The sequence below is a fragment of the Prionailurus bengalensis genome, chromosome E3 (genome assembly GCF_016509475.1).
Source record: "Prionailurus bengalensis isolate Pbe53 chromosome E3, Fcat_Pben_1.1_paternal_pri, whole genome shotgun sequence".
Classification (NCBI taxonomy): Eukaryota; Metazoa; Chordata; class Mammalia; order Carnivora; family Felidae; genus Prionailurus; species Prionailurus bengalensis.
Genome location: NC_057357.1, coordinates 38153735 through 38162806, shown reverse-complemented (window position 1 = coordinate 38162806; position 9072 = coordinate 38153735). Strand labels below are relative to the sequence as shown.

At 61.3% G+C, this 9072-nt stretch overlaps 1 protein-coding gene and 1 long non-coding RNA gene across 2 annotated transcripts in view; one reads left to right on the top strand and one right to left on the bottom strand.

The window, feature by feature from the left end:
• Positions 1–689: 689 nt before the first annotated feature.
• On the bottom strand, positions 690–1889 carry LOC122471733. Its single transcript, XR_006294255.1, has 2 exons — positions 1811–1889; positions 690–1143 (listed from the first exon to the last, which is right to left on the bottom strand). It is a non-coding gene; the product is annotated as an uncharacterized LOC122471733 (long non-coding RNA).
• A 2247-nt stretch (positions 1890–4136) lies between these two features.
• GLIS2 (GLIS family zinc finger 2) overlaps positions 4137–9072 on the top strand; it is a 20907-nt gene continuing 15971 nt past the window's right edge. The window contains exon 1 of the mRNA XM_043560695.1: positions 4137–4214. The gene's annotated coding sequence lies outside the window, so the exon portion shown is untranslated. The remainder of the gene's footprint in view (positions 4215–9072) is intronic.

Below are 9072 nucleotides of genomic sequence, written 5' to 3'. Positions count from 1 at the left end.
CCCTGATCTCACCCCCTCCATCACTCTATCCTTCTGCCTGGGCCCCCACTCACAGTGGTTGCAGGCTTCATTGATAACAATGGTAGCTACTATTTGTTGCACTCTTTCATCCCACCAAGCAGTGCCCTCTGCACTGAGGCTCACGCTGTCCCATAATAGGCATGAGGATCACCAATTTCACAGAAAGGGAAACTAAGGTTCAGAGAGATCCAGCTTGGCTAACCTAAGGTCAAGGGCCGGAGTTTGGGGTTTGCTGCCATTCATCCATCCTGGTTCCTGTGGTCTCTCCTCCAGCTACAGCGTAGGTCATAGGGCTCACTTCTTTATGTTGTTGTCTTGTATTATTTACTTTCAGCTCCTTGAATAAATTACAGGCTCTGGAAAGACAGGAACTGTGCATAAGCACAGTGGTGTAAAACGCTGAATCTAGCATGTGTATTCATTGAAGTCATTTAAGCACCTATGTTGTGCAGGACACCCTTCTTGCAGTGTGCATGTGTGTGAATGAGTGAGCTGTGTCCCCTCTGGATACTGATAGGTAAGGGGTCCCCACCAGACTGAGAGATTTCCTTGAAGACATGGATAGGCATACCTAGCCCAATGCAGAATGTAGGCCCTCAGTAAATGTTGACGAATAAACACATAATAGGAGCTTAATAAGCATCTGTTGAATGAATGGGAACCTCGGAGATGTTCAATAAATGTTTATAGTTGAAAGTTTAAGGGACCAGATTCAGCCCCCCAAATATATCTTTCAGCAATTATCCTAGCTCAGACTACTATAACAAAATAACATAGATGGAGTAGCTTAAACAACACACATTATTTCCAACAGTTCTGGAGGCTGAAGTCCAAGATCAAAGTGCTGGCAGATTCAGTTCCTGGTGAGGACACTCTTCCTGGCTTGCAGATGGCTGCCTTCTTGCTGTAAGCTGGGGAACTTCTGGTTTAGTACTAGCAGGGGTGACGGTCCATAACACGGGAGAGGGGAACAGGTAGCAAAGGATGGTTGCTCAGAACAAGGACTCTTAGAGGGAGGAAGCCCTGGGTGATAGGAGGGGGGGAGGACACCCCCTCTTACCCACCTTTCACTAAGAAGGAGGAAGCCAAGCTTGGTGTGACTGCTATAGCAGGCGCTGCCTCCTGGAAAAGCACAACCCCCCACAAAAAATCCTTCCAGAGCCTTGCCCTCTCAGATGTCCTGCACCCCCACCCCATAACTTTTCTGATGGAGATAGTGTGTTATAACACAAGCTTTGGAATCAGCTCAGCTGAGACTGCAATCTGGACCATGTCTCTCACTAGCTTCTAAGACCTTGGCCCAGTTACTTCTCTGTGCCTCAGTTTCCTTCTCTATAAAATGGGAATAATAATAGGACACACCCTCAGGGTTACAGTGAATATAATAAAAGTGAGCCATCCAGTACAGAGAAAAAAACTCGTCTGGCTGAGAACTGGGGGTTTCTGGGTCGGGTCAGCCCCACCCATATTATATAGTTCTTCACTCTTGTGGGATTTGCAAAAGCCAAATTTAGGGGGTTATTGGCAGCTAAAGGGACTCCATCCGGGTCCTGCAATTGTGGACACTAGGTAGTGATGGCTAATATGTGTTAAGAATGTACCTCATTTAATCTCCAAAACAACCTTAGAAAGGAGCAAGGTGGGAAATCCCAGCTCAGAGTTCCAACTGCGAGCAACCTGCTTGTCCATGAAAACTAGTGTGTGTAGAAAAACATTGAGAAAGGCCCTCCCAGGGTGAAGGTTTCTTATGGTCAAGTGCCCCTCAAGGTGCGGAGGTCATTGGACTTACCTGGTCATTGGATTCAGGTCCTACTGGATTGTAAGAGTCTTACCCTGAGGGCAAGGACAGCTGAGGTGGTCACTCTTGTCTTCACTCTCGCCCCGCCCCCCCCCCCCCCCCCCCGCATCCTTCCCCTCCCCCGCATCCTCCCCCTCCCTTCGAGGTCGAACAACACTTTGCCCCGGGATGCAAGGCCGCCCTGCGGGCAGCATAGTCGCGATCCCCGGCGCGCCGGGAGGGGGCGCTCTGCGGCCCTCAGCCTCCACCCCTTCCCACGCACCCGCTGATCCGCGGACCGCGAGAGTCGGCCCTTAACAGCCCCCTCCTGAAAGGTGCTAGGTCCCAAAGCTGGCCTGCCCCCAGGCCCATCTGCCAGCTAATGTTTAACCCGGTCTCGCTCCACATTATCCACACGAGGGAAATCGGGGTGGGGTGGGGTGGGGTGGGGTGGGGGCAGAGGAGGTCACCTCTAAATCGCCACTCTTCGGCCTACAGGCCTTTCATGTATTACCCAACAGTTCATGAGCACCTACTCTGTCTATTCACATAAATCGTGAGTACCTATTATGTGTCCATTTATGCAACCGTCATAAGCATCAACTGTGTATCCATTTGCCTAAAATATAATAAGCATCTACCATGTGTCCATGCAAAAGTTTAAGAGCACCAGCTGTGTCCCTTTACGCAACAGTCATGAGCACCTACTATATGTACATTCGCTTAATATATAATGAGCACCTACCCTATGACCATCCGTTGCAACACGTCTTGAGCACCTACTAGGTGCCAAGCTCTGTACCAAGAGCTGAGGATGTTGCGTGATCAAGACCCACCGGCCTCGGGCTGTGGCGGGAGACAGCAGCATCAAATACACGAACGAAGGCGTAATGACACCCGGAGTTAGATGCCTCACCTATAGAGGATGCTTTTCGTCTCTTGGGCTCCTCAAGGCCAACTGTGAAGCGGCAAGGCTGGCCAATAGCAGGAGGACTGTTTTTGAACCAAGATTTGCCACCTGACAGCAGAGCAGCAGGAAGATAACTGGGCGGGGGCTCCAGATTGGCCCAAACAACACACATTCAGGAACTCAGAGCCTGGGTTCAACATCAGGAGGGAGAAACAGCTTAGGCGGGTGCGGGTGCCGGGCTTTCGCACTCGCCGGCATCCACTCCCACCGCGCGTCCTAACCGCAGGCGCCGCCGTTGGACGCGGAAGGTCCCAGAGCGAGCAAGGACCCCGCGGCGCTCAGGCTGGGGATGCAGGTTGTCCCAAATGCTGGGACCAAGACTGGGGCCGAGCGGAAGCCAGGGCTGTTCCCGGCCCGACCTCGTCCTAATTCCACCGGGTGGGAAACTGAGGCCGAGGGCAAGGCGGGGACCAGCCCGGCGAGGGACGGGAGGGAGGGGCTCATCCCGGCCTCGAACCCTGGCTTGCGCCTCCCCGAATCCGAAGCCGGGGCCTCTGCCTGCCGGGCGCTGCCCGCGCGTTCCTGGAACTGGGCTGGGCGGAGAAATCAGGGCCTGCGGAGAGGCATTCCTGCCGCCCTCCCCGCCGCCCGTGGCCGCGGGGGGCCTGGCCAAGGTGACCCCGCGGGAGGGAGGCTAGGGGCCCCCGCCCCCTCGGCCGCAGGGACCTCCTCCATCTTCCCGGTCTTCGGGGCTTTTCCTCTGGGCCCGCACGCCCTCCCTCCGGTCATCGGCGCGCCCGCCCCCTCCCCGGGCTTCCCCGAGGGCGGGACATCCCTCCCACCCCCACCCCCCCGCCCCGCGCCACCCCCAGGCCACCTCCGGGCCGTGTCCCAGCGCTGCCCTCGGGCCGGGGGCGGGGCGGCGGGGGGGGTGACTCGGGGATGGGGCCGAGGAGGACGCGCGTCGCTCGGCCGCAGCCCGCCGCCCCCTCCCTCCCGGTGCCCGCTCCCCGCGGCCCCGCCGCCCTACCTCCCCTCCCCCGGCCCAGCGCCGGCTCCCGTCCGCCCCCTCCCCCCGACGCGCACGCCCCGCCTGGCAGCTGGCGCCCCGGGCCTGGGGCCGCGGCGGCGAAAGGGGTTTGCTGGGAGGGCGGGCGCGAGGGAACCAGCAGGGGAGGGAGGAGGGAGCGAGGCCGCCCCCCGCGCCCCTCCTCCTCCCCCCTCCTCCGCGGCTCGCCGGGCCCTCCTCCCCGCCGCCTCCCTCCTCCCTCCTCCCTCCCTCTCTAAGACATCCCCGCACGGCCCGGCCGCCGCGGCCACCTTCCCTGCCCGAGCTGCAGATGTGGCGGAGCGGCCGGGCGCCGGGCGGCCGTGCCAGGGGAGCCCGCGCCGCGTGAGCCTCGCGCCCCGGCCCCCGCCCGCCCCGGCCCCTCCCCCGCTCGCTCCCCCGCCGCCCCCAGACCGCCGGAGCCCGCAGCCGGGAGCCCGACCGCCCCCGCCGCCGAGGTAGGAAGCCCCGCGGCGTCGCGCGGTGGGGATGGGACTGGGCGGGGGGGCTGGGCTGTCGCGTGGGGGCTGCGGGGGGCTGCGGGACCCGAGGGTCGCCTCCTCCTCCCGCGTCGGCGCCTCGCCCCGGGCCATTGTGAGCCCTCGCCGGGGCCCCTGCGCTCGCTCCCTCGCTCCCTCGCTCGCGCGCTCCCTCCCTCGCCGGCTCCCCGGCCCCGTCCCTCCGTCTCTCCGTCTTTCTCCTCCCTCCCTCCCTCCCTCCGTCCGGAGGCCGGGCCGAGCCTCGGCCGGGCCCGGGGCGGGAGCAAACTTCGGCGGGGAAGTTGGGCGGCCGCGGTGGGGGCGCGCTGCGGGGTGAGAGGGGGCCCCCGGAGCCTGGGCACGAAGTTGTCTGGGGCAGCCGGGCAGCCGCCCCTTCCCACGGCTGCGCTGGGGCTGTTTCTAGGACGGGGTTTGAAAGGTGTCTCCTCCCTTGTCCCGGAAAGTCTCCCCCCTGCTGCCCCTGGCCAGCCCCGGCCCTTCCTGGGGGGGGGCAGGGGAAGGAAGGCGTCCCTGGGGGTCAGGACAGGGGGTACTGCCGCGTCAGGACTGGGACACTGCAGTCCTGTATGGCACTTTTTCATCCACCGCCGCCCAGGGGGAAGCAGAAGAGCCTGGCAAAGTGATGAGGGCAGGGGTATCCAGCCGGCCTGAAGGAGGGTCTGAAGGGAGTGGGGGAGGGGTGAGGCAGGTGCATCCCGAGGGAGGGAGATGCCGGCACCCTGCTTCCCCGCAGGCCCCCTGGAGTGGGGCTGGAATCCAAGCTGGCACCTGGAGCCCCTGGCACTCTGCCCTGGCCAGTCGGGTACTCAGGCCACAGCAGGGCAGCATGCCGCCTGTCCCCGGGGCCAGGAGGGCCCGCCTGGCCTGGCCACCCCCAGGCGGTGATGGTTGCAGGGATCCTGGCCCTGCCCTGGGGCTTGGGAAGCGGGAAGAGATCCTGGGAGGAGCCCTGGGCCCCCGGCCATCACAGCCTGGGATCTTGGCTCTGAAGGGAACGCTTGACACCAAGGGGGCAGCCAGGGAAGCCCAGGACCTGGCCAAGGCCTGGGCTCTCATCGTGGCTCTTGGTTTAGGCCAGGGACAGGAGCCGAGCTGTGGTCTTTAGAGGCAGCCATCCTGAGGGTCTCACACGCCTGGTCCTGGCATCCTGGAGGAAAGGTGGGGCTTCGCTGAAGCTAGAAAGCAGCTAGGAGACATTCTGCGCCGCCCCCCGCCCCCCCCCCCCCCGGGCCTTCCTCAGCTCCCAAACGCAGGGAAGGGGAGACTGGCCCCTAAAGTCTGCCCACCCACCCAGCCCTCTCCAAGCCCTACTCCTTGTGCCACAGTGCCACAGCTGTTCCAGCCCAACCCACACATCCCTCCATCCCTCCCCGTGACCTCGGAGCCTTCCCCCCTCTGCTCCTCCTTCTCCCCTCTGGGTCTGGGCTGGGCCTCCCAGCTGGCCCTGGCCCACTCTGGGGGAGGGGCTGCACCTGGGGAGCCCTTCCCAGGACACCCCTCTCCAAGCTCCAGCCCAGCCCATTTTACAACCCCCCACCAGAGCTCTATTTGGCCCTCTCTGCAACCAGCCAAGCAGAGGCAGATGCCAGGGAGTTGGGGCACAGTTTATGGGGGTTGGGGACCCCTTGGAAGCAGCCCTGTTTTCCTTAGCTCCTTACCCTCCCCCTCCTTTCCGGAGCTGCCATTAGCGCTGACCCTCTGACCCCTAGTGCCTGCCCGCCCTTCCCTGTCTGTGACCTTTGACCTTTGGTGTTAAATCCCTCCAGCTGGGGCTCTTTGGCCCCTGGGTGACCCTGGCCCAGGTCCCCTGGGGGGCCTCTCCCTGCTTCTGGCTCTCTAAGCAGGGACACCTGCCAGTCCCTCCCTCACTGATGGGGAGGGGGTGCCCCAGAAAGCCAGACAGTGAGTCACCCCACTTCCAGGCACCACTGCTTTTGGAGTCAGTGGCTTTGGGGGATTCGCTGGAGCCAGGCCACAGCCTGGAGGATGAGTGGGAAAAGCCCCTGGCCTGGGAATCTGATGTCCTGGATTTGAGTTTTGGTCAGGCCACCAACTCCCTGGGGTCCTTGGGCCGGCTCCTCCCCTTTCTGGGTCTCAGTTTCCTCATCTGCAAAACCAAGAAAGAGGTCAGACAAGGTGAGCTTCCCGAGCTGGAGTCCCTGAGAAGACTTGGGGGGGGGGCGGGGACTGAGAAGGGGGGGGTCAGGCCAACAAAAGCCAACTCTCAATTATCCGTGGGTGGAGCCAGTATGAATAACTGGATGCCACAGACATCCAAAAACCTCATTTCAAACAATCGTGTGAACCGCGTCCCCCCAAAGCTTTTGTTGTTTCTCAAAAGCCAGCTGCAAACGGGTAGCCACAGCAATGCTTTCAGCCTGGGCTCCCCTTGCTGGGAGTGCCCTTGGAGGGCACAGTGGCCTGCAGGAAGACAGAGCTCTGCCAGGGCCCCTCCTCGGGGCCTGTTGGGGAGCCTAGACCCCTCTCAGCCACACCTTGCGGCCCCCACTCTCCTCTCCCCTCCTTCCCTGGCCTGGCCTTGGCCCCAGGCGGTGGGAGTGTCTTCTGCCACCTAATCCTCCCAGGGTCTGAACCGCGGTATAGAAGGAAGAATGTGTTTTCCCATGTGCATTTTCAGCTACCCTGACTTGCCTGGAATCCGAATTTCCCACTTGGGCGAGGGGGTGGGGACGGGGTGCCGGGCAGAGTTTGGGGCAATCCCAGAATGAGGGAGGGTGGCGACAGCTGTGGCTGGGGGACCAGATGTTGGGGCTGGGGCCTGCAGTTAAGCTCTTTGGGAGGCATTTGGGGTGGGGCCCTGGTGCTGGGAGGCACATTGGGGTTTGAGGGGACAAGATGGCTGCCCTCGCCTCTCCTCTGCCGCACCGGATGCCTCTCCAGGTTGTGTCCCAGGGGGAGACTGTGGAGGCCCCTCACCCGAGTGGGGAACTGGGCTTGCAGTGGAGAGGCCCTGGGCCGGGTGGAATAGGGGCCCTGCTTTTTCCGAGGCTGCCGAGAAGCCTCCCTCTATTCAGGATTATTGTTCAACCCCTTCCTCCATTCAGGGTTATTATTGTCATTTTATATTTCACACAGATGGCTGAGGCCAGAGGGTGACCCGTGGAAGGTGCCAGGTGGTCCCCCCACCTTAACCCAGAGGTGGGGAGTGTTGCTGGCGGCTGAGGGGGCACCTAAGGGCCAGCCAGAAAGATGCAGATCCTACGTGCCTGGTTGCTTCCCTTGTGAAAGGGTCATAGAAATGGGCGGCCCGGACATATGTCTGGGATTTCACCTCTCTGAGATGGGACACATAGCCTTTCCCCGGCCTGCCACCTAGCCTGGGTGTGGGGGACCACAGCTTTTGCAAGGCCCTTGGGACACATCTGCCCCAGTGGCTCCAGCATCACCCTGGTGAATTCTGATTCAGGTGGAGATAGGGGCAGGGACTCAGCATTTTCAACGTCTCCTAGGATCTCTAGTGCTCTGCTGACTGGCTGGGGTTGAAGCTTTGATGCCAGAGCAGGAAAGGATGTGCTGCTAGGGGTTCCTCTGTAAGGCCTCAGCCTAGAAAAGTCCCAGGTTTCTCTCTGGGTTCCAACTCCGCCCTCGAAACCCCTGCTGTCGCTGCAACTAATAAAAATATGCCAGCTTCGGTCCCTGGGGAGGTGGGGGTGGGATTGGTGAAGTGGATGGGGGATAGAACTTCACAGGGGGAACAACTCCCTGAAAAAATCAGCACAGTGCCTCCAGTGGCCCAGCGAACTTTGCAGGTGTTGACGTTTGTCACCTGAAATTGCATTAATCTTGTGAGGAGGATCCTGTGCTCACTATTTCACAAGTGAAGGGACTGAGCTTAGGATGGACAAGGGCCAGTGGGCCTCTGGGCCCGAGTTCCCAGGTCTGCCATGGCTGGGGGGAGGGCTATCTTGTGGCCGGTTTCCCAGCCTGAGATGAGAGGGGACCCTGCTCTTGAGGGGAGCTGAAGCTGGCCCCAGCAGCTGTGGACAATGGGCCCCAAGACTCCACCCTTTACCTGGCACCCTTCTGGCCTTAGCTGCAGACCGCTCTACGGGGCAGGTGAGGTCTGGCCCAGGTCCATAGGGGTCCCCGGCCCTTCTTCCCATTCCAGCTCTGGTGCTATGGGACCCTCCCAGGGTGGGGTCCTCCAAACAGCTGGTCCTGGGGGAGCCTTGGAGGCCTGACCTCCCATGCTGGCTAGGATGCTTCTCTCTAAGCTCCCTCAGGCTAGGCAGGGCGGAAGCTTTGGCTCTGGGCATCTTGAGGGGCGGGAGCTCTGGCCTTCTGCTCCTTCTCCCCCTCCCAGATGGGTTGGAAGGTTCTGGTTAACTGGTGGTCAGGCTGGGAGGAGCCTGGGGGGCACAGGGATGTGAAGTGATTCCAGTGTTGGGGTGGGGGGAGGACTTCCCATCTGCTCCAGATGCCCCTGGTGGGGGATGGGCTGATGGCCTGAGAATCTTCCAGTGGGGGTGAGGGGAGAGGCAGGAGCTTCCTCAGGCCCTTTGTCTTCAGTGCCTGGGAAGCCAGGTAGTACTCGCCACAGGGAGGGCCCCACTATGGAGCATGTGACATGTGTGTGTACACGTACTCCCGCCTTGGCAGATGGCTGTCTGGGGAGGGGACTGACCCGGCCCCTGGCCCCCTCCTCCAGTCATGGCCAAGGGCGGGTGGGAGGCTACAGAGGCCCCAGGAGACTGCTGAGCTGCCTGAGTCAGCCCTGGGAAAACAATCCTGCCCAGCTGACAGGAGGGTCTTGTCTCCTTTGCACAAATGCACTCACAGGCTAGTGCCCCGCTGG